This window comes from Periplaneta americana, chromosome 13, assembly GCF_040183065.1.
Source record: "Periplaneta americana isolate PAMFEO1 chromosome 13, P.americana_PAMFEO1_priV1, whole genome shotgun sequence".
Taxonomy (NCBI): domain Eukaryota; kingdom Metazoa; phylum Arthropoda; class Insecta; order Blattodea; family Blattidae; genus Periplaneta; species Periplaneta americana.
The window spans coordinates 11,007,674-11,030,682 of NC_091129.1; the positions used below are offsets into that span (position 1 = coordinate 11,007,674).

The following is a 23,009-nucleotide window of genomic DNA, read 5'->3' on the forward strand; positions in this document are numbered from 1 at the left end:
ACCTACAGATCTTAAAAGGAATGCCGCTGCCTAATAATTAAACGAGGCTACTATACATACTGTGCTCCAACCACGAGAAAGTCTCTGCCGGATGAGACGAAGGGGGATAATGCTGTGAATGAATGTTGATGTCATAAGATGTCATAGGTTCACACACGTGGGTACTCATATCTCTATTGGCTCGCTCTCACAGCACAAACAATAACATTGATACACACATGTTTATACTATCCTAGTTACAAAATTAGATCACTGTTAATCTCCTGGTCTTTTAATCTCTCCATACAGGAAATAACAAATGCAGGAGAGCGCATGGTTTTTAAACAGACGTTATAACGATAATATTATATATCTACTTCGCTCCAGTAGATGACGCAATAGTAAGCACATTCCTTTCACGGTTGATCTCCTGGTTGGAGAACAGTACATATTATGTATGAACTTACAAAGAATTAAGAAATTTGATAGATAAGAGTTACATGTATACAAGAGTTATTTACGAATTAAACAGTAAAAAACTATGAACTATTAATTAAACAATGAAATACGAACTGTGTAGCAGAATTAAGCTAACATACATAGAATGTTAATATATTTCAAATAATGTTAGGTAATAGAAAGAGATTATTATGGGACAATTAAAAATACAGCACTATCAGGATGCATGTCTAAAGGAAGGAGTAACAGTGTAGTCAGTGATAGTTTAAGTTAGTATGATTGGAGTGAAATACTAAGAAGGTTATCTTTTAAGCTGTTTTTAAAAGTGTTTATTGTCTTGCAGCCCCTAATATTTTGTGACAAGGAAAACCATTGTCGCGAGGTGGATACTGTAAAAGAAAATGAATAACGAGATGTTCTATGAAGAGGTATACTTAGCGTGCCACAGATAAGTGACCTGGTATTTACGTCGTGGTTAGGGTATAGATAAGAGAAACAAGACGAAAGGTAATTTGATGTTGAGGTGTGCAGAATTCGAAAGAGTAAAGACAAAGAGTGTAAAGTTCTACTTGCTTGCTGTGCATTGCTGTCTGCAACTGAAAGACGGACGATTTTACTGCGGCTGCCATTTTGAGAATATTGTTTACAAAATTAATGCTTTGAGTCGTAAAGTTTCTGGATGCCTCTAACTTGTCACTTACGATCCACAGTCTTTCGTCTCTTAACGAGGAAGTCGCAACATTTTTTCTTTGTCCAAAATTCTATGACCGAATATATGACACACGGGTCCATATAGAAGCATGTGCTGTTCATGATTTGGAGGAGAAGAACAAAAATAGGAAGAAAATTATATAACTTTATGTTATGTGGACAGATTTAGTGTGCCGTTTGACTGGGTAGCAGTAGCGGCCGGTGACCGAAATTCTCAGTGAGGCCAGATGCAACTAGTTTAAGTGACTCCGATAGGAAATATTTATTCTTGATATTAATTATTATTGTTATTATATTATTAATATCATTATTACTGTATTGTTAATTATTATTATAATTGCCATTATTATTATTATTATTATTATTATTATTATTATTATTAATTAAAAATAATACTGTCACTCGCCAAATTAGTTGTTATGCTGTGAGTTTGTTTCAGTGATTGTTCATTCATTCATTCATTCATTCATTTATTTTATTCCATAGATCTTACATGAGCAATGAAGCTTTAAGATGTGGAACATGTCAACATTTTACAATATTACAATTACAATTTTTACAAATTTTTATAGTTTTACAATCTAGTAATTTTCTACAATTTTTACAAATTTGTACAATTTTTTTTACATTTTAGCGAGATGTAGTGAGATGAGATGAGGTCCGAGGATTCGCCAAAATATTACCCGGCATTTGCCTTTTCGGTGGGGGAAACCTCGGAAAAACCCAACCAGGTAATCAAATCAAAGGGGGTAATCAAATCAAAGGGGTTGATGCCAAGGACTCGCCATAGACCATCCGGCTTCAGTACCACGTCTGGGGAAAACCTCCGAAGAAACCAAAGTCCAAAGGGGGATCCAACCCAAGCCCGAACGCAGCTCCGGATCAGCAGCTCAGCGAGTCTGCCGACTGAGCTACATCGATGGCTCTACTAAAAGTATACAATACATAGCCAATCAGATTATTAAATTTACAAACGCAAACGATCATTCATAAGTTGAGCTATATGTATAATACAAAACAATTTAATTAAATTTAAGGCATAAACAATTCAACCAGTTGTGATATACAGAAATTGATAATACATATCATGCAAACTACTTCAAATTACAAACACAAACAATTTATCAGTAGAGCTATATAGATTACTATTCAATTTAAAGCATATGCAATTCATCGGCCAAAACTATACAAATATATACAATACAAAGTAGCATACTTTCATTAAGCTATACAAATTTGTGCAATTAATATCAAGTAGATTAATTCAATTTATAATCATAAACAATTCATCAGTTGAGCTATACATATTACCATTCAATTTACAATAGGTCTATATACAACTCATCAGTAGAGCTACACAGACTAGTAATCATTTTAAGAACATATACAATTCATCAACCAAACTGTACAAACATATACAATCAAATTAGTTCAATTTACAAACTTATTTTCGTTAAGCTATACAATTCATATGAAGTAGATTAATTCAATTTATAAGCTTAAACAATTCATCAGTTGACCTATACAGTATACTATTCAATTTACAGTACATACAATTCATCAGTTATGCTAAACAAAAATACAATACATAGTAAACAGATTAAGTCAATATAAAAACATATTTTAGTTGAGCTATATAAAATTGTACATGTCATTTAAGTAGAATAATTCAATTCACAAGCATAAACAATTCATCAATTGTGTAGAAGGTATGAGTATGTAGAAATTTGGTTAATTCTTTTCTGAACCTTTTCTCGTTGTTCTTCAAATCTTTAAGATAATTAGGCAGTGCATTGAAGACTGTTATACATGAATAGCGAACTCCTTTTTTAAAACAGCTTAGACTAACAGAGGATAGATGAAGATCTGATTTATGTCTTGTATTAAAATGATGAATGTCTTGATTAGTACTGAATTTATCTTGGTTCTTAATATACAGCATCATTAGGGAAAGAATGTATTCACAAGGTAAAGTCAAGATTCCTAAGTTTCGGAAAATATTTTTACATGAGGTCCTTTTATGCACACCGGCCATTATTGTGTGAGAGTTACGAAGCAACCCATATTATGCTCAGCTGAAGAGGTATATATTGAAATTCCCCTGAAAATACTCGTATTGTTCAGATAGCTGAAGCTCTCAATAGACACACTGTTTTTCCTTTTTTTCTTTCTGTCCTTTTTTTTCCTTTGTCAGCAAGGAACATGGTTTATTTTTATTTAAGATTGTTTTGCACCACATTACTACCTAACCATTTATGTTGCCCATATTACGATGCAATAGAAATTCACGTCATAAGATTATCTGTCAGAAAAATTGTCAGCGATGGCGTAGGCATCTCGGTAGGCTATATCTTTATTTAAAACTTCCATTTCTTCTCGAAAAAGGACACTCTAACAATGGATTAACTAGGCGTACATCATCATTATTTCTCGCATCTATTTCTGTTTATATTTTCCCGAAACACAAAACAACATTGAACCACACTCACTACTGTATACCTTATTTTATTTCAAGGAGTGCAGTTCGGTGGCTCCTTTGAACACCCATTTACAGATTTATGACTTCCTACACAAACACCTCTGACAATTCCATCCTGTCCCCTAGTCCCAACATTGCACAGTTGTCACAATCCTGATGACCTTCGAAATTATGCAGTGAAACTGGCGGGATTGTTGGAATTCGGAAAAGATGGTGCAACTCTGCCTCCACGTGGATTTGACGGGCACCTGTCAATTCTTCTGAACGAGGGTTGTGATTGGTTACTAACAGGAGAAGACAATATTTCCGTCACAGTAAGGAAGACATTTATTTATGACAATCAATTAGTAGGGGGCAGTAGAAGGTCTGTCGGCAAGGTCCTTTCTATGAAACTGCACTCCATGAAAAAAAAATGAAGTATACTACGAAGTACATTACAATAGTACAACACCCTCGCTTAAGTCATAAACTAAGACATAAGGGGAGAGAACAGTGTGGGTCCCTGCCTGCTAAACAGCGGGAATTTTTGTTATTTATAGCCTATTTAGGAAGGTAAGTCACCACAGCTATACCCACCCCATTCCTCCCTCGAGACCAGTCCTTGGATGGGAGGAGTGAAACCTGACCAGGCCACGAGGCCAGACGAATTGCGCCTCAGCTACAACGTTTCAAGTGCAACCTCAAAGCCCACGAAAACATACGAAATGCAGAAGTCAGACCAGCACGAGCGATCCTGGTCTCAGGAACAAATTTTGCTACAAAACAGGTCTATATTTTTCCCTCGAAATTATTCAAATCAACTTTACAGGGAGTTATGCCTGAAATCTTGATTTGCATAATACACGTCACTGTTCGTTAACAGAAAAACCACAATTTAAGTCACACGGAGTTAGTGTGCACTCGAAGTTGGTTGCTTGACGGTTGTCAGCCCACTTTGAGGTCTGTGGATACAGAGGGAAAAATTGGATCGGTGTCGGTTAGAGTTCCCGAGTAGCTCAGTGGTAGAGCGTTGGTACGTTAAACCAAAGGTCCCGGGTTCGATACCCGGCTCCGGAACAATTTTTCCCTCGAAATTATTCAAATCAACTTTACAGGGAGTTATGCCTGAAATCTTGATTTGCATAATACACGTCACTGTTCGTTAACAGAAAACCACAATTTAAGTCACACGGAGTTAGTGTGCACTCGAAGTTGGTTGCTTGACGGTTGTCAGCCCACTTTGAGGTCTGTGGATATTGAGGGAAAAATTGGATCGGTGTCGGTTAGAGTTCCCGAGTAGCTCAGTGGTAGAGCGTTGGTACGTTAAACCAAAGGTCCCGGGTTCGATACCCGGCTCCGGAACAATTTTTCCCTCGAAATTATTCAAATCAACTTTACAGGGAGTTATGCCTGAAATCTTGATTTGCAGGTCTATATCCATCACAGAATTCTCAAATACTTCTACAGCGATATATGCTTCATTCAGATGACTAATATATTATATAAAAACACAAAATTTGATTTCAATTAAGCCAAGTGACTGAGGCCCGGCCTCACTTGCCTCAGTCAATCAGCCGCCACTGCTAGATAGTCTTCTGAAACCGGAGTGTTCTTGCTTGGAACATGACCATGGAGCTTGCTGCTTTCCTGTGAGCCGACTCTGAAGACAGAAGACTCAGTCGTGAGTCCACGACCACCTAGTTAATCCCTCTACCCAATAAATTGCATCTTGCAAGATTCTTCTCTGTGATATCTAATGATGTAATCCGGTGATGCACGGCGCGGGATCCAGGGCGGGTTCAGAATGATAATCGAGACACACCCTCGTACCCCACCCCTTTCACAGCATCGCAAATATGCAATATATAATAATGACCTGAATACCGCAAGTGGTTTTGCTTTTTGGAATTTAGCCAGCTGCTCCTGCAGTGTACGAGTATGATGAGCATTATATCGATCTCTGCCTTCGATCGCTGTAAGCTCGTCTTCCCTTCTCTTGATACCCCATTCTGTCGTGGATGCGTCTTTAAAAACGAAGCCACATCATTTATACAGCCTTCCCTGTTCCTCATTTTTTTTTAAACGAAAACCGTTACAGCTTCCATTCTTAATATGATACAAGAGAAAGAAAGTCTATATCGCAGAACATTTTTAATGATCCCTGTTTGTATCTAAATATTTTCAACCGAAAAAAAAGTATCATTTGCTTGTACATTTGTATTACATCACCACTTAATTTCAAACGTTGCTTATTATTAGTCCTGTAATTTGTGTATTGTTTGACGCCATGGTAGAAAATGCAGTTTCGCAAAGATATGTTGTGGAAAAACAAAGAATAAATATGATTGCTATGTTATGTAAGTTTGGATAGAGACGATCTGGATCTGCGCTTTGGACACAGTCATGAAAATTATTCTTCTAAGAATATCTCCACTATAAAATATTTATTCGTGAAAATGTGTAGAAAAGTAAAATGACAAATTGCAGGAGAATATATCGCGTCCCGGTATACTGTAATTGAGGCGGTAGCCGGAAAAGGGGCCCATAAGCAAAAGTCATGTTTCGAGAAACCAATGATTGAAAGATTTATTTGTATGTCATTCCGATGTGGATGCACTTTTATCAACAGTAATCTCACTAGAGGTTTTGATTTTATCGATAAATCTGCGAGTGGAACACGAGCAGATTTATCTAGAGAAAATCAAAACTGGAGTGGGTTTTAATTGACTATTACACGATTAGAAGAAAGTATATAAAGATTAGAAGTAACAAAGTACTCCAATACAATAAAATATTAATTGGCTTATGAAAATACAACTGTCTTCAAATGTATCAACTATCGAACCTGACGATGTCATATCCAGGCCTTGTGCACTGGTTTCTGACAAATAAGTATTTTTATTATTATTATTATTATTATTATTATTATTATTATTATTATTATTATTATTATTATTATTATTATTATTATTATTATTGTACCATCTCAACATTACGCTAGATGGCAGTAGTGTTTTACGATTATGTTTTCTTGTTATCGGTATCAGTTGTGCCAACTATGGAATCATCATTGAACTCTGTGGACTGTTACAAGTCAAGAAGGCATTGTTGATTCAGTTTCATTTTTATTAAAATGCAACATTCCACTTCAATTATCCGAATCCCAGTAATCAACGTCACTTGGCAGATGATTTTCAATAAATCTTAATATTAAACAATCTCTGATACGTGACTATCCATAATATCATATAGCAGAAGCTATAACATAACCTAACTAATATACTGTACACAAGTGTTAGAAAAGTTTTAATTAACGACGATGACATAAAAAATAAACATGAATAATTTTAAAAGGAATAATTATTGAATGTACAATTTTCAAATTTGAATGTGGTTGGTGGTTCAATTGATGTTATATTGGACGTGTGCGTAATAGAAGTGGAACTCGTTGATTTAGGTCTACATGGTGTATTCAACTTATTCAGGATTTCCGAATGAATAATTTTAAAAGGAATAATTATTGAATGTACAATTTTCAAATTTGAATGTGGTTGGTAGTTCAATTGATGTTATATTGGACGTGTGCGTAATAGAAGTGGAACTCGTTGATTTAGGCCTACATGGTGTATTCAACTTATTCAGGATTTCCGAATGGTGCTCTTCATTTATTTGTAAATCGGATTTCAGAAGATGCATAGGTATGATCAGTGATTTTTATTAATTCTTGTTCTTGAATGCCAATGCGAGTCATATTTGAAACTGCTGTGCATCGACTGGAGTGATTTGTAATTTTATATATATATATATATATATATATATATATATATATATATATATATATTTTTTTTTTGACGTCCAGACTAGCGCAGTTTCAAATGTTGGCAAACAAAGAAACAAATGCTAGGGACGCGATAAAATTAAACAACTGCTAGGGACGCGATAAAATTAAACAAATGCTAGGGACGCGATAAAATTGTGCGATAATCGGCCATGATTGGTTGAAATACGTCCTTTCGTACCGTTTTATTGGTCAAAAGTAGTATGACGTAGTAAGAGTGTAATAGTCAAGATAACATTTTTCATACTGTTACAATAATATTTGCCTACAAGTTTTTGTTAAATAATACATTCAGACTTTAATAGTATTAATAAAAGAATATATTTTATTGAACAATTTTATAGGCCCTTTTTACAGAGAACAAGTTTATTTTATAAAAATACTTTCAATATGATTATATTTTAGCAAAAATTTAATATCAGCATTGAACGGCGCACATTACAGAGGTTTACAATTTCATAATCAATTTAGTAAAATTATATTTCTTACATATATCTCATAGTTACGACATAAATTGTACCGAATACTTAATAATAAAGAATATCCATTGAGTAAGAATACAGATTACAGATTTTTTAACATTTATCTAGAATGGATTCACACTCAGTGCAGTTTACACTTTAGTGCACATCCTGGATGGACTCACACTCACTTTGAGAATCATCTTCATTGATGTTTTCTCCCAATCCAACTTTGCTCTCTTTAATGATGTTGTCAAGCCAACTGTTTGAAAAATTTTATATAATTATGTTTTGTACTTCACATTCAGTTCTTCACCTGTCTTTTCTTTGTAATAATCACAGAATAACCCAAAGAGAATCTTGATATTTAGGTTTGGGTTAGTGGACAATAGTAGATCTTGCTATATGGAATGGATTGTAGATGGACTGCAGTAAATCCCATTATATTGTTGTTCATTTTATATGGTCTGATTTCATGAGAACCCCTTTTTTCCTCAAAGTTTTCACCTTTTAATATTTTCCCTTGTATTACTCTGTCTTTTGTCAGAAATTTTGAAAAGTCCCAAAATCATTTGTCGACACACCTCTTGCTGAACACCACTTCGACGCAGAGAATATGTCCATGTATTTTCATGACTTACTGTTTGATTATAAGTTACATTTACGACTAGGAGATTTTTTTGATAACAAGCCTGCCACTGTAGCATCCTGCAATAACTTTGTTTGCCCGCTGTAAAATATTTCGAAGAGATCTTCCTGTTCATCATCAGTGAATTTGGAGAAACATTCCTTCTGGTAGCAGAGATAACTGGTGTAAAAACGTACCTTCAACAATAGCACTTTTCGAAGTTACATACGTGATATCATAATGTTTATTCATTTTTCTGTCTTCTTGTTTTAAGTTCATTTTCATGTCCTGTCTCCTCTTGTTTCGTTTATGTTCATTTCTTTCCATTTTAAAACAATTCAGATCGCACACAGATCACAACTGCTACACACAACACAATTATACTGGGTGTTCAGTTCAAAATGTGTCTTGGCTAGCTGTATGCCTTCATGTGGCTAGCTGATGAGCCTAGAGAATTCAATCTTCCTACACTTCCGCAGCTCAGGTGTATAATCTAAGAGGCAGAGAAGTTGGCTAGCAAGTACGGCGTTCATTCTGAAGAGTACGTGCCGATACGTACGGCAACGCCAGTAGTGGCAGGAATGTGAACTGTTTGGAAATACGTACTGTCGAGATATGGGGAGAGGGTTAAGACGATTACTTACGTATTTGTTGACATTAACTTCGACGGTCAACATGGACACGGAGCATTTGATTTGTGTTGTGGAATGTTACCGTACACAACCGATGATAACAAATACCCTGCGTACGACTTGCCGGCGCAAAACACAGTTCGAAAGAGGTTATGGTAGCACACAGACTTTGCAGACCGCCATCTGTTGCTACGACGTTCAAGTTATACCGTACACATTCTCAAGTTCAGATTGAAGAACGCCTTAAATAATAGGCAACTTCTCTAACATTTAAGCTGAAACTCGCTTCAAATCGGTGACCCAACAACAATGACGTCATGACACACTTTTAAATGAACACCCAGTACTGCTTGCAGTGCCTGTCTAAATTTAACTGTGTTGATGTTTGCTTCGTTCCACGTAAGAGTGCATGGGTTCATTCAATTATCTGTCCTGCCCTCTGTTTACAAGATATTGAAACGAAACTATGTAAGCAAGTAGATTTTAACACGTAGAATCGAATTAAACATTCTCCCGAAAAAGGGCCTATAGACCCATGGGCCTCAATTGATGGCAGAGCCCGGTACCGGGCCGCGGCCCGGCGGTTGAGAGACACTGGTCTAGGGCATATTAGGACTCAACGTCACGGAATGTGCGCTGATTCTACTCCTTATGGGGAATAAATTTTCTCATGAAATTTCAGCAAGTCTATGGAACCTGTGCCTGCCTTGCATCGTGATGAATTTAGAATGCTACTCTAGGTAGCGAAATCCGGTTCACACAATGCTACATATTGGCTGGATGATCGTTCACCTCTGATGAGATATATGGACGTGAGGCTAGCAGTCGCTTGGTCGGCCATGGCCCTGTATAAACTGTCACGCCCAGGATTATTATTATTATTATTATTATTATTATTATTATTATTATTATTATTATTATTATTATTATTCGCTGACGATCTTAAAATTTTTCGAAAAATCAACAGTGTTGCTGACTGTCAATTTCTTCAGGATGACATTATTTCAATTACCAATTGGTCAGTTGATAATGGGATGATGATTAATGAATCCAAAACTTCCGTAATATTATTTTCAAGGAAAACCTCTACACTATAATATATAAGTATCATATAAAACATGTATTAATTAACAGAAAATATTGTATTAGAGACCTCGGTGTTGTTAATTGACAATAAATTATATTTTCACAACCACATTGATTGTATTTATAACCATGCAATAAGAATGCTAGGAATAATTCGGTCAATTACTTATTCTTTTTCAACACCTGACTCTCTTTTAATAATATACTATATATTAATGAGATCGAAACTCGAATATGCATCTGTAGTTTGGAACTCTATTACTAGTTCTGATTCGGCAAAACTGGAAAATATTCAAAGGAAAATTATTTCATTATGTTCGTACAGATTTCTGCCTAATAACTCCGGGTATAATTATGATAAAAAAATGGGAGTCGAAGCTTGTATGGCAGACGTCATGATCTCGATTACTTATTCTTATGTAAGGTCCTTAAAGGTGACATTGTCAATCTTTCTTAAACAGTGTCAGCCTTCGTATTCCTATGAAGGACATGAGACATCACAAACTCTTCTATATTAGAAATTCTAAATCTTCCTCGCCGGTCTCCAGATGTATTAAACATGCCAACTTACATGTAGGCGATTTCGATCCATTCAATGTATAGAAGTATTAGAATATGGCAATGTCTTTGCTAATATTATTTGCATAATCCTTATACACAAATTGGTAATACTTTTGTAAGAATCAAGTCCTTTCCATAAAGTTTTATAGTATTAAATCGTCCACACCTGTGGAGTAACGGTCAGCGCGTCTGGCCGCGAAACCAGGTGGCCCGGGTTCGAATCCTGGTCGGGGGAAGTTACCTGGTTGAGGTTTTTTCCGGGGTTTTCTCTCAACCCAATACGAGCAAATGCTGGGTAACTTTCGGTGCTGGACCCCGGACTCATTTCACCGGCACTATCACCTTCATTTCATTCAGACGCTAAATAACTTAGATGTTGATACAGCGTCGTAAAATAACCCAATAAAATAAAAAAAATAAAAGTATTATATCTTATAAATTAATAATTGTGATCTATGTTCTTTATTTTGTTGTTCACTCAATTATTAAATCTGTACCATAGTTGTTCATTTTAATGCATTGTTTGTATCACTGTGCTGGACTTTTATTGGCCAATGGCTGTTGTCCAGCACATAAATATCAATCAATAAATGAATAATAAATAAATATAGAATTATAAATATCCCCTCCTCTGTTTTGAAGCGATAGGGTTTCTCGGTACAAATGCAGTGGTCTCGAGTCAAATTCCGGCAGCGAAATAGATATTTATCTACTCCTACTCCTATAGAAACTGGGCACGTTTCCTTGGCTTATATTTGTCCTTTTATTGTCATAAGCGATGCCCTTGTAGTATTGGCCATGTGACCAGGGATTTCCGTTGTGAGTGAATGTCTAATGCTAATTTATACCTAATCTCGAGTAGTGTTATGATAAGACTGGCCAAAGGCTCCAAAACGAATGCAATTTATTATTATTATTATTATTATTATTATTATTATTATTACAGTTTTTATTGGTTGAGGTTTATTGCTCCTTCGCATACTACTTTCAATTAAGTAATGACAAACATTCCCAAATTACACCTGTGGAATAACCAGGTGGCTCGGGTTCGATTCCCGGTCGGGGCAAAGTTACCTGGTTGAGGGGGGGTTTTCCCTCAACACAATATGAGCAAATGCTGGGTAACTTTCGGTGCTGGACCACGGACTTCCTTCACCGGGATTATCACCTTCATCTCATTCAGACGCTAAATAACTTAAGTGTTGATAAAGGGTCGTAAAGTAAAAAAAACATTTCTAAGTAGCAGGACTGAGAGCTCGGTTAATCCTATATACTCCGGGTCAGCTTACTTCATGCCCTAAGGGTGAAACCTAACCATTGCTAGTGCATTGTGGTGATTTTCTAGTTTGCAGGTTGAATTTTCTTTTGCCAACTTCGTTTCGAATTTCGATACTGACAGATACTACAAATGGTAGTGATTTTGTAACTAGTAGTTTTTTTAGTAGGTTATTTTACGACACTTTATCAACATCTAGGTTATTTAGCATCTGAATGAGATGAAGGTGATAATGCCGGTGAAATGAGTCCGGGGTCCAACACCGAAAGTTACCCAGCATTTGCTCATATTGGGTTGAGGAAAAACCCCGGAAAAAACCCCGACCGAGAATCGAACCCGGGCCACCTGGTTTCGCGGCTAGACGTGCTAACCGTTACTCCACAGGTGTGGACAGTAACTAGTATGTTGGAAACCGAGACAAATATCGACAATATTTGTCGGTACTGGAGTTCCATGAAATTGTACTAGATTTCTGAGCCTGTTACTGGAAACTAGTGAAATTTGAACATACTAATAATTAATTAATATCAGTATTAATATTAATACATAATAGTTATTGTATGTGTTGCGTTGTGGTTATAATTCAAGACTACTCGTATAGTCAGTTAAGTTTTCGGAGTTAGTACTAATAATTTCATGTGATCAAACAAAACACATTTTTAGATTAGGTCTCGTGAGTTAATTGTTTTGTCAAAGCAATGAATTTCGTATTGCCAGACAAAATACTTGACATGTTGATCCCTTTCTCGTATAGTTTGCGTACGAAAATATGTTACAAATTATTGAATTATTTAGAATAACGTTTCAGCATAAAGTACGGTAAGTAAATAAGTCATTTACTACGAAGGGTCGACCTGGTTGGCGAGTTGGTATAGCGCTGGCCTTCTATGCCCAAGGTTGCGGGTTCGATCCCGGGCCAGGTCGATGGCATTTAAGTGTGCTTAAATGCGACAGGCTCATGTCAGTAGATTTACTGGCATGTAAAAGAACTCCTGCGGGACAAAATTCCGGCACATCCGGCGACGCTGATATAACCTCTGCAGTTGCGAGCGTCGTTAAATAAACCATAACATTTAGTACGAAGGATCGTACGATATCTGGTAACAGTTGGCAACACTGACAAGACGACAATATTTGCTGTTTAGGAACTATTCTTATGTGACCCTCACTATAAGTGGCGGACAAGGTATACGTAGCCAGTCTCCAACTAAGGCAGGTAAAGAATTCATTTCTTTATTAAGAACATTTGTATTTCTTTATACTTTAAGAGCCAGAACGAGTAGGGCCTACTCGATTTGCTAATGCGTAGAACTTGGCAGCGTCCTAAGAATTGGGTAAAGGAGGCCAGAACGTGACAGTGACTCAGCTTCTAACCTTGAAATTAAGAAATCTCTTTCTCTCTTTCACGCAAGTCTTAAGAAAGCAATTAGAGCTCCTTTGATTTTGTGTTATCTATACTAATAATAAATCAGTTGCCGAAATTTTTCTGGTAATTTTCGATTTTCCAAAAATAATTGGTTCTAACATATATAATTAATTAACCACCCTGAAACCGAAAATCGCTTTTTTGAAATTTTTGTTTGTATGTCTGTTGGATGTTTGTTACCTTTTCACGCGATAATGGCTGAACCGATTTATATGAAAATTGGAATATAAATTAAGTTCGTTGTAACTTAGATTTTAGGCTATATGGCATTCAAAATACTTTATTTAAAAGGGGGGTTATGAGGGAGCCAGAATTAAATAAATCGAAATATCTCGCTTATTATTGATTTTTGTAAAAAATGTTACATAACAAACGTTTCTTTAAAAATGATTTCCGATAAGTTTTATTCTTTACAAAATTTTGATAGGACTGATATTTAATGAGATAAATGAGTTTTAAAATTGAAATAACGCCATCTAAGACGGTGCAATGAAATAAGAACAAATGACTTCGTCTATAAGGGGCCTTGGACAACAACAATCGAAAGCTATTAAACATAGCCTACAGAGGATGTTTCTGTGTTTGTAGGAAGTAATATCGGAAGCTAAATTAACCGATTTGTATAATTAATTATTAATTCACCATTGGAAAGTGTAGTTTCTCTAGATGGACATAATGCTATAATGTTATTACAGTAACTTGTGAGTAAATTGAGGACAGGTAAGATTAAAATAGCTTCTTATGCACAGAAAACTTGATAGGCTATTTTGTACATTCGTTTACTGTATTTCTTAAAATAATATTTATGTACACTCATTTTAATCTCAGAGAATTAACAAACAACGAGAGTGTATTGATTTAGTATGCAGTAATAGTACGTTAGCTTAGCAATCCATTATTTTATAATTCAAATTTTAACTATGCCCAATTGAATCGTGTTAAAATACACACGATTTATCCTTCTAACAAACACGAATGTTCCCTGGATCAAACGTCCTATTTTAATTATATAATTACTTTATATTTATTTCTAACAGGTGCAGCGGAGCGCACGGGTACTGCTAGTATCTAATAAGACAGTATTTGAGAATTCTTCGCCAGTTATCGTACAATGTGTGACATTCACCTTTATTAGCGAGGGTCTGTACTTGAGTTAAAATAGAGTTCTTCTGAAATATTGCATTTGTCAGCTAATAAGTAGGATACACTCTTTTGCTAATAAGAATGTACATTGATCATTTACAGTAAGTATTTACCACGTTCTGTAACAGAGTTGTAAACATGTTTATAACAGAAAGAGAGTTGTTATTAATTTCAGGTTTAAGACTTGTTTTGTGGTGTGGTTGATGGAGGTTCCATTCGTTCTGTATCTGTAGACTATTTTTTTTTTAAATTAAATTATTTATTATTACAATCAGAAAACTACAAAAATACATATTGAAAATAATAGAAACAAAAATATATTTAAAACTATTATATACATAAAACTAGAATGAATATATTAAATATTTAAACAAAACAGAAAGATAAATTACAGAATTTACCCCTGTATGAGCAAACGCTCGTGATCGCGAGTTCGAAACTGCATTGTAGATAAGCAGAAAGAAGAATAAGAAGAAGAAGACAAAATAAACAATAATATAAGCAATAAAATAGCACAGATTACAGAAACAAGAGTCTGTATGATAAAAAGCAATCACAATTGAAAACGTTTATAACCAATATTGATAAGTATATAAGACTAATATTTTGAAATTAATTACCTAACCCTATGTTAAGTTCCCTTAATAATTTCTTTAAATTTCTGTTTAAATTTAATCATATTTATGTTAGCTAAACACTTTGTAAATTAATTTGTTGTATAGTTTTAAGCTACAGTTGAAGCAATGTTTCATACTAGCAGCTGTTGAACTTTTGGATTCTGTAAAATGAAGTAATAAACATGTTTCTTCTCGTATTATAATTATGCCAATATATGTTGACATTTTTCTTGTTCTTATGAAAGAAAGTTAATAATGTACAATATGTTTATATATCTAAAGTAGTGCAATACAGTGGAAAAATATATTTTTGAAAAAAAAAAAGTGCCAGTTGGGCCCTTTTTTGAGTAGCCGCTTCAATTGGGATATCCTGAACTAGCACCAACAGATAGCGCTCGTGTACTTTGAGGAATGCGCTTTGCGTGTGCATTTGTTTTCCATTATATAAACACTGAGGATTTACGTAGTACATTAGTATATTAAATACTCTTAAAACTAACTCAAAATGCCAAATTTTTGTTGTGTTCCTATATGTAAAAACCAGGGAAAGCTTTTTGCCTTCAATCAGGTCCCGAAAGATTCTAAATATATGCTTTCAATCTTAAAAAAAATATAACTAATTAAATTGAGACTATTAAACAAAAAGAACTACTTCAAATAAGGAAATGCTAGCTACAATTTCATTTTGGAAGAGTGCAAAGAAGAAAATGTTAATAAAAACATATACAACCTCGACAGCAAACTATGTTAGCTTAGATTGTAGGCTATGCAGTACTTGTAGGAGTCCCCGAAGTTTACGACTGCATTTTACACTGGAACGATACTTGGCCTACAGTAAACTCTCGATGAACTGGAATGTTTATTATCTTGGACGATCCGCAGTGAAAAAAAATATATAAGCCTATAAATAATACAGTCTATGTAACTATTGAAACCATGTTTTAACTTCAAATTTTCAAACTCTTCATACATAGTATTCTAAACTGTATGTCCTTAACCTGCAAAACGCACGACTAATCCTGATAACTACTGCGATCATATTGTATCATCCTATTAAAAATTGCATTTGATCTTTATGCAACTAGAGAAAAAAGTAAGGGAATTGAAGCCCGATAGTCCTTTCCCTATAAAAAAAGACATTGGTGGCTGCATATCCTCTTTTTTGCGTACGGTACCTAGTTACAATACTTATGGTTAAAGAGGCAATATCCACCTTCGACAAAGATCCTTATTTTTTTTAGTCGTGCACCTCGTTCTCAAAGTTCTCGTTTAGGTTCATGAACATTCAATTTACTCGTATCTATATTCTGCATACTGAAAATGTCCCATCCATCTCTTAAGGGAATAGCTTAGTATTATAGAAGTTTAGGCTATTATTTATTGTAAATTAAATTAGATTATGAGGTAAGAAAATACTGAATTATATTAAATTATGCTAGGTTATACAAAATAATATAAATATAATTTTGACACGCACAGAAATCCAACAAGCGGGTAAACGTAATGAACTGTAGCATATGACATAACATAGCCTTGTGCCGCATGGAACGCTCCTGCCATCTAACGGTAAAACTTCGCATAAGATATCCATACTGGAACATAACATCTGCAACGCTTTAGTAGTATAGACTATAGATAGTCATTTGTTGTAACTTCCTGAATATGTCGTTTACAACCTTGGAAGGTTCGCCAATTCAATTGAGGCTGTTATATCTTGATAGCCCTGACAACTGGACAGTAGACAAGTTCGGCGCGAAATTACCCTTGTCCTGTTGTCAGAACTGTGCAATAATAAACGAAGCGGTCGACCCGTCCAAAGTCGAGTCACGAACGACATTTCCCTCAATAGTTGCAGAACGCTGAAAGTTTTATATTTCAAGCAGAGTTCAAGCACCCGAGAAAGTGTTTTGTGATACTTAAATGTATTGCACGACGTGATTTCTGCTCTGCAGCCAACGAGATTAAAGTGGGATGTCAGACTGTTATGAACAACCGATATAATGACATCTTGGTTTTTTCGTTTTTTCCCTTATCTGCTTCCTGCGAAGACTGCATTTGACGTATGTCCAGTTCTCTATCGACCAGTTTCTGCACAAGGAGGGAAACTGATTTTTTTTCCAGAGTGGAGAGTGTACAGGCTTAGTGTGACTTGTGACGTGAAACTTCTATGCTCGAGAGTAAGAAAATCTTACGAAAAACACCTGACGTCACTTACTTTGCAACGGCAATGATTTACGTCAAATATTCTGACGTCACTTGTTTAGCAACGGATGACACTTTTGGAATAATATGGTGCTTACTATAGAATAAACTTAATTTCTCGCGTAAATTATTCTTCTTTCTTTTATTATAAAGCCATATAAATAATAATAATAATAATAATAATAATAATAATAATAATAATAATAATAATAATAATAATAATAACGAATCTCCAGCAGATGAAACACTAATTCCATTCTAAACTAGGTGCGACTGGCTTAAACCCAGTTTTTAAAATACTTGCACACATACATACAATGAAGTAAAGAAAAAAAATAATTCATAATATAACACATCTTTTCTGTTTTATATGAGCCGTTGAGATCAGAAGTGGTGTAAGTCAAGAATGGGTAATGAGGGTTGAAGTAAACATTCTGTAAAATACAGCGCAAAGTAGCAATTAATATTCAATTTATTTAAACTATTAGTAGTCAGTGGTTAGCACCAAGGACATATTAATTGCTAGTTTGCGCTGTAACCTATAAGATAAAACATTGTAATAAATATAAATAGATCACTTTCTTAAATAATAACAGTGTATATCTCCAATAAATATTTCTTAGCATCGCCACAGATACACTTGATTGTACTTGTCACTATCTCTGTCACTAGAGAGTTCTTGAAATTTATATTTTCCCCGCCATTCATAAAATATTTTGATACGATACCTCTTGCACAATAGGGGAGATCTATAACTGAAACTAGATTAATATATTTCAGTATTATTTGTATTTATCCTGGTAATAATGAACAGTTTGAGTCGTAGACATTTTGTTTTTGCAGCATTAACTTCCCATGATTGTACGAGAAGATTCGAAGAGAACGGCAGTTACGTAGACTTTCGGCTCCTCCCTACTACTATTAATGCACAACACAATGTCAATACGGCGGTTGCTGTCGTCTGCGATACAACGAACGTTTCTGTTGATTTTCGAGTTCGTCATTTTTTTTTCCGGTTATTATATGCTTATTTAAGTTGTGTTAACTCTCGCTAGTGGTTTTATATTTTATTTTATCCGTCTTAGTATTTATTTTATTATTGTAAATATTTTTGTTTTATCACATTAGTATTATTATTATTATTATTAATGAATTATTTTGTATTACAGTCTTTGTATCATTTGTCACGATTATTTTATTATTATTATTATTATTATTATTATTATTATTATTATTATTGTTATTATTGTTATTATTATTATTATTATTATTATTATTATTGTTGTTACTATTATTTCTATCTTCAGCATTAATATTTGATCCCTGTAAAAATTTTATGTAGACTACTGGACTGTACCCGAGCACGAGCATATGCTCATTTCGGGTATCTATTCACATGTATTCATTTCAAATGTAAATTGTAAATAAATTTGAATTTGAATTTTACAGAGTTTTTACTTTAAAACCTCATTATCAAATTTTTACTTACACCACTTTTGCTCTGAACGGCTGATATTTTGTCTTAATAGGCTGAAATTGTCCTAGTGGCCTGTTTTGTTTTATATGACTATATTAATAGTCTCTTATATTTCATCTTGCCTGTGACTCAGGTTCTGGATGATACGTACATCTATTATCAGGCAATAGTCTACATCTTACTTGACGTTATGTGTCAGAGGAAGAACAATTGTTTATATGCATCTGAACTCTGATTAGTGTAATATGTCAGCGATGTATGTAATGGGGGGGGGGGAAGGAATTGGCCGCCCTACCTCATCTCCTGGCCTAATTGCCTCATAAGTGGTACTTTGTTGGTATCACTTGTGAGGTTCAGACCTGTTTTCGGACAGTTGACTAAACAACAACAATATTTCATCTTAATAGCTGTTTTGACTTTTTTTCTTAATAACCAGCTTTATCTTTTATCTTAATGGCCGTTTTATCAGCGAATAGGGATTATTAAGAATGGACACAGCGAATTTTCCTGTGCTTTGTTTCTCTGTGCGCCAGCGTTTAAATCCACTTTCAAGCGCTAGAGGTTAGTGTAATCGAGCATACGCTAAGATAATAATTGAGTATAGAGTTGAGACACAGGATCCAAACATCGCCTACCTTATTGCATAATCCAGTAACGCTTTGCTTCAAATAAATTCAAGTTAACAGCTTTTCCTTATTTCTCATTGACAAACTAGTTGTAATAAGTTAATAATATTTTATATTTCAGCTATAATAAATTATATTATAAAATAATATAATACATTATAAAATTAAGTATCGAATTCGTTTAATATTTGTATATAATATAATATAGGTATATGGTTTTACTTCTCATAAGAGTTTTGTTTTTTCATTTTCAGCGCTATCAAATCATTACATATTTTAATTGTTGTTGGGGCCAACGTCTCAACTCTCATTATAAAGGAACTATAGAGTCTAGACATTACAGTTAATGACGGATTTATTATTTTATCGATCCAATTTATTTTATTCGAGTACATAATGTACCTAGATGTATTAATTATATGTGTTATATTTCCGCTGTGTCGACTGCTAGCTGGTGTGATGTCAGCGCCAACTCTAGGGAGAAAGCAGAATCTGACGCTTTAGCTGGCTTGAAGGTCATTGAAATCAGGGCGGCTACATCAAAGGTACCGACGCGAAGTGTCCATTATTTATAATCCCTATTCGCTGGTTTTATCTTTTGTCTTAATAGCCTGTTTTGTATTGTAATAATAATCCGTTTTATTTTTCGTCGGTTATTTAACGACGCTGTATCAACTCCCAGGTTATTTAGCGTCGAATATTTAAATAATGTTTTATTTAACGACGCTCGCAACTGCAGAGGTTAGGCCTATATCAGCGTCGCCGGATGTGCCGGAATTTTGTCCCGCAGGGTATCTTTTACATGCCAGTAAATCTACTGACATGAGCCTGTCGCGTTTAAGCACACTTAAATGCCATCGACCTGGCCCAGGATCGAACCCCCAACCTTGGGCATTTAGCGTCGATGAATTGGTGATAGCGAGATGGTATTTGTGAGATGAGGCCGAAGATTCGCCATAGATTACCTGGCATTCCCCTTACGGTTGGGGAAAACCTCGGAAAAAAACCCAACCAGGTAATCAGCCCAAGCGGGGTTCGAACCCGCACCAGAGCGCAACTTTAGACCGGCAGGCAAGCGCTTTAGCCGACTGAGCCACGCAGTGACAACTTTCGTCTCAATAGTCTGTTTTGTCTTTTGGGTGTATCTTCTCTGTTTTATTTCACTTCACATTTCCTTCTTCATCCAGTTGCATTTTTATCTTTGAACCTAGGCTACTTTTGTTCTTTTATGCTCCACCATGCCGAAATGTAGTAATTATACACCTGGTAGCAATCCTTTAATGCATGTCATTAAAGTACACCTACTCATTAAAGGTCAGGTCTTTCAGCCAATGACGACTCAGGTTACAACTGTTCAGCCAATGACAAGTCAGCTTTGTACCGTTATAAAACCGCAAGTATCGATTATTCTCGGATATGCAATCGAAAGAGAATTAGCGAAAAGTCACGGAGGCTGGAAATCCAATACTGTCGCAGAAGGTTATGTTCTGTTACTATAATAATTAGCGTTAATTGTAAATAATATTCAAATAAATTCAATTTGTCATCTCGTTTTTCAATGTCAAATTCAATAATCAAGGTTATATCAAGTTTAACGGGATTACATCAAGGTCAGTGACATTATTGTTCCTCGGAAAAAATCAATACTTTCGCGTCTGCGCACATCTCACAATTCACGACCTAGAACAAGGTCACTTCCGATCTTGTCAGATGCAAATAAAATGTATACATCTGAATACCGATAATTTCAAGTTAGAAGTATGGTCGAGCATAAAAAGTCGTATGAAACTTGCCTATAATGGTAATTAAGACGCTCGTATGAAAATTATGAAACTCGCTTGCGCTCGTTTCATAAATATCCATACTTGCGTCTTAATTACTATCATTATAGGCTCGTTGCATAATGTACTATTTTCGTTTGTGTATAATTTCGCGCTTCCTGCATTCCTTCCTGAGAGTTTATCACAAAATTCACTTCGCTTTTAGAGATGAAATGGAAGAAATAAGTTACAGGTTGTGTTTGCGAACTGTTTTGTTTCTTTGATGAGTGGCAAGGATGTGGGAACCGAACATGAAATCTCTCTCGTACTAGACATGATACCACGAGTTTGGCATTGCGGTTTGCATGGCTGAAATTGACTCACGTCCTCACTCCCGTACTGTCCGTCCAGTCATTCCGTGCGGTGGTACCGTTCACTTTCTGAATGAATTCCTTTCGAACCTTGCTGTGAGCCGTTCCGTTCATTTCTATCGGTCAGGGTCACTAAGGTGCAAGTCTCAGCCCAGGCTGCTTGCTTTCGCGACGAAGTCTTCATCAAATTGCTATTCACGAGCTTTCCAGCCAGGTGGTTTATGAATCACAAAAGCCATAGTGATTTTATCAATAGGATCACAAGACGACGTGATTTCTTCGACTGTCAGTACATTTTTTTCTATTTATTCACATATACAGTGTAATGTATTGTTTATACAGGGACATCATTTTATTTTTACTTGAATTTTTATTGTACCTGCATTTCTGAATGTACCTCACTCCCAACCCTTCACTAATGTCCTTGCTCCCGTCAAACACACAAACTTACGGCCGCTGTTGCATTCGAAGTCTTCAAGCAGTGAAGTAAACACTGCAGTGTATAGTGTGTTTCATAAATATGATTGCGTTTTCTATAGAACAAAGAACCTATATTAATAATATCGTACTAAAAAATTATATTCAAGAAACGATAAATTCAATTTCAGAGAATATGCTTAGAAATGTTTTTAATAATATGCGTACTGAATTGAAGCCTGCATTGTAATGAACGGCAACCATTTTCAGCAACTTGTTTAAAAATTCAGATTAGCTTTTTTTGAATTGAGGTGGCTAGAAGCAAAGGAATGCTAGTGACATTTGTAATAACATAAGTTAAGTGCATCCAGTGTAAGCAAAAGTATCTAAAATTTTAGTGGCAAAGGGATATTTTAATCGCGTCACACATTAAAATTTAAATAAAAATTTCACCGATTTTACGAAAGCTTAAATATTTAAACCCCATTTTCTCAAAAGTAACTTAAGTGCACTTACAACCCTTTACATATGAGCCCCTCAATTTAAATGCACTCTCTATATTGTATGTTAACATCAATAATTAATATGCTAAATAAAGTAGACATTACATAACGAACATAGCCGCCTGAAAAGTTGAGTTTTTGAAAAAAAAAAAAATGTTACTACTCTACTGTATTTTATAAATTCCGTAAAAGTGATGATCAAACTGAAAATCGTAATATCGTATTTCCCTACAACATAAATGGATACACTACTTTTCTCTCCTCCTATACCTAGTAAAATGATTTGTTTACATATTGCACTAGTAACATCAAACTCCTGTAATGGAAGGGGGCAACAGTGTTTCCGAGTATAGCCAGGTTAATGTTAAAAATGTTGGT

General features: G+C 35.0%; 1 protein-coding gene across 3 annotated transcripts in view; it reads left to right on the forward strand.

Annotated features, from left to right (window-relative positions):
- The window catches only part of Mhcl (Myosin heavy chain-like), a 921,190-nt gene that overhangs the window by 194,094 nt on the left and 704,087 nt on the right, over window positions 1-23,009 (forward strand). The gene's annotated exons all lie outside the window — the stretch shown is intronic.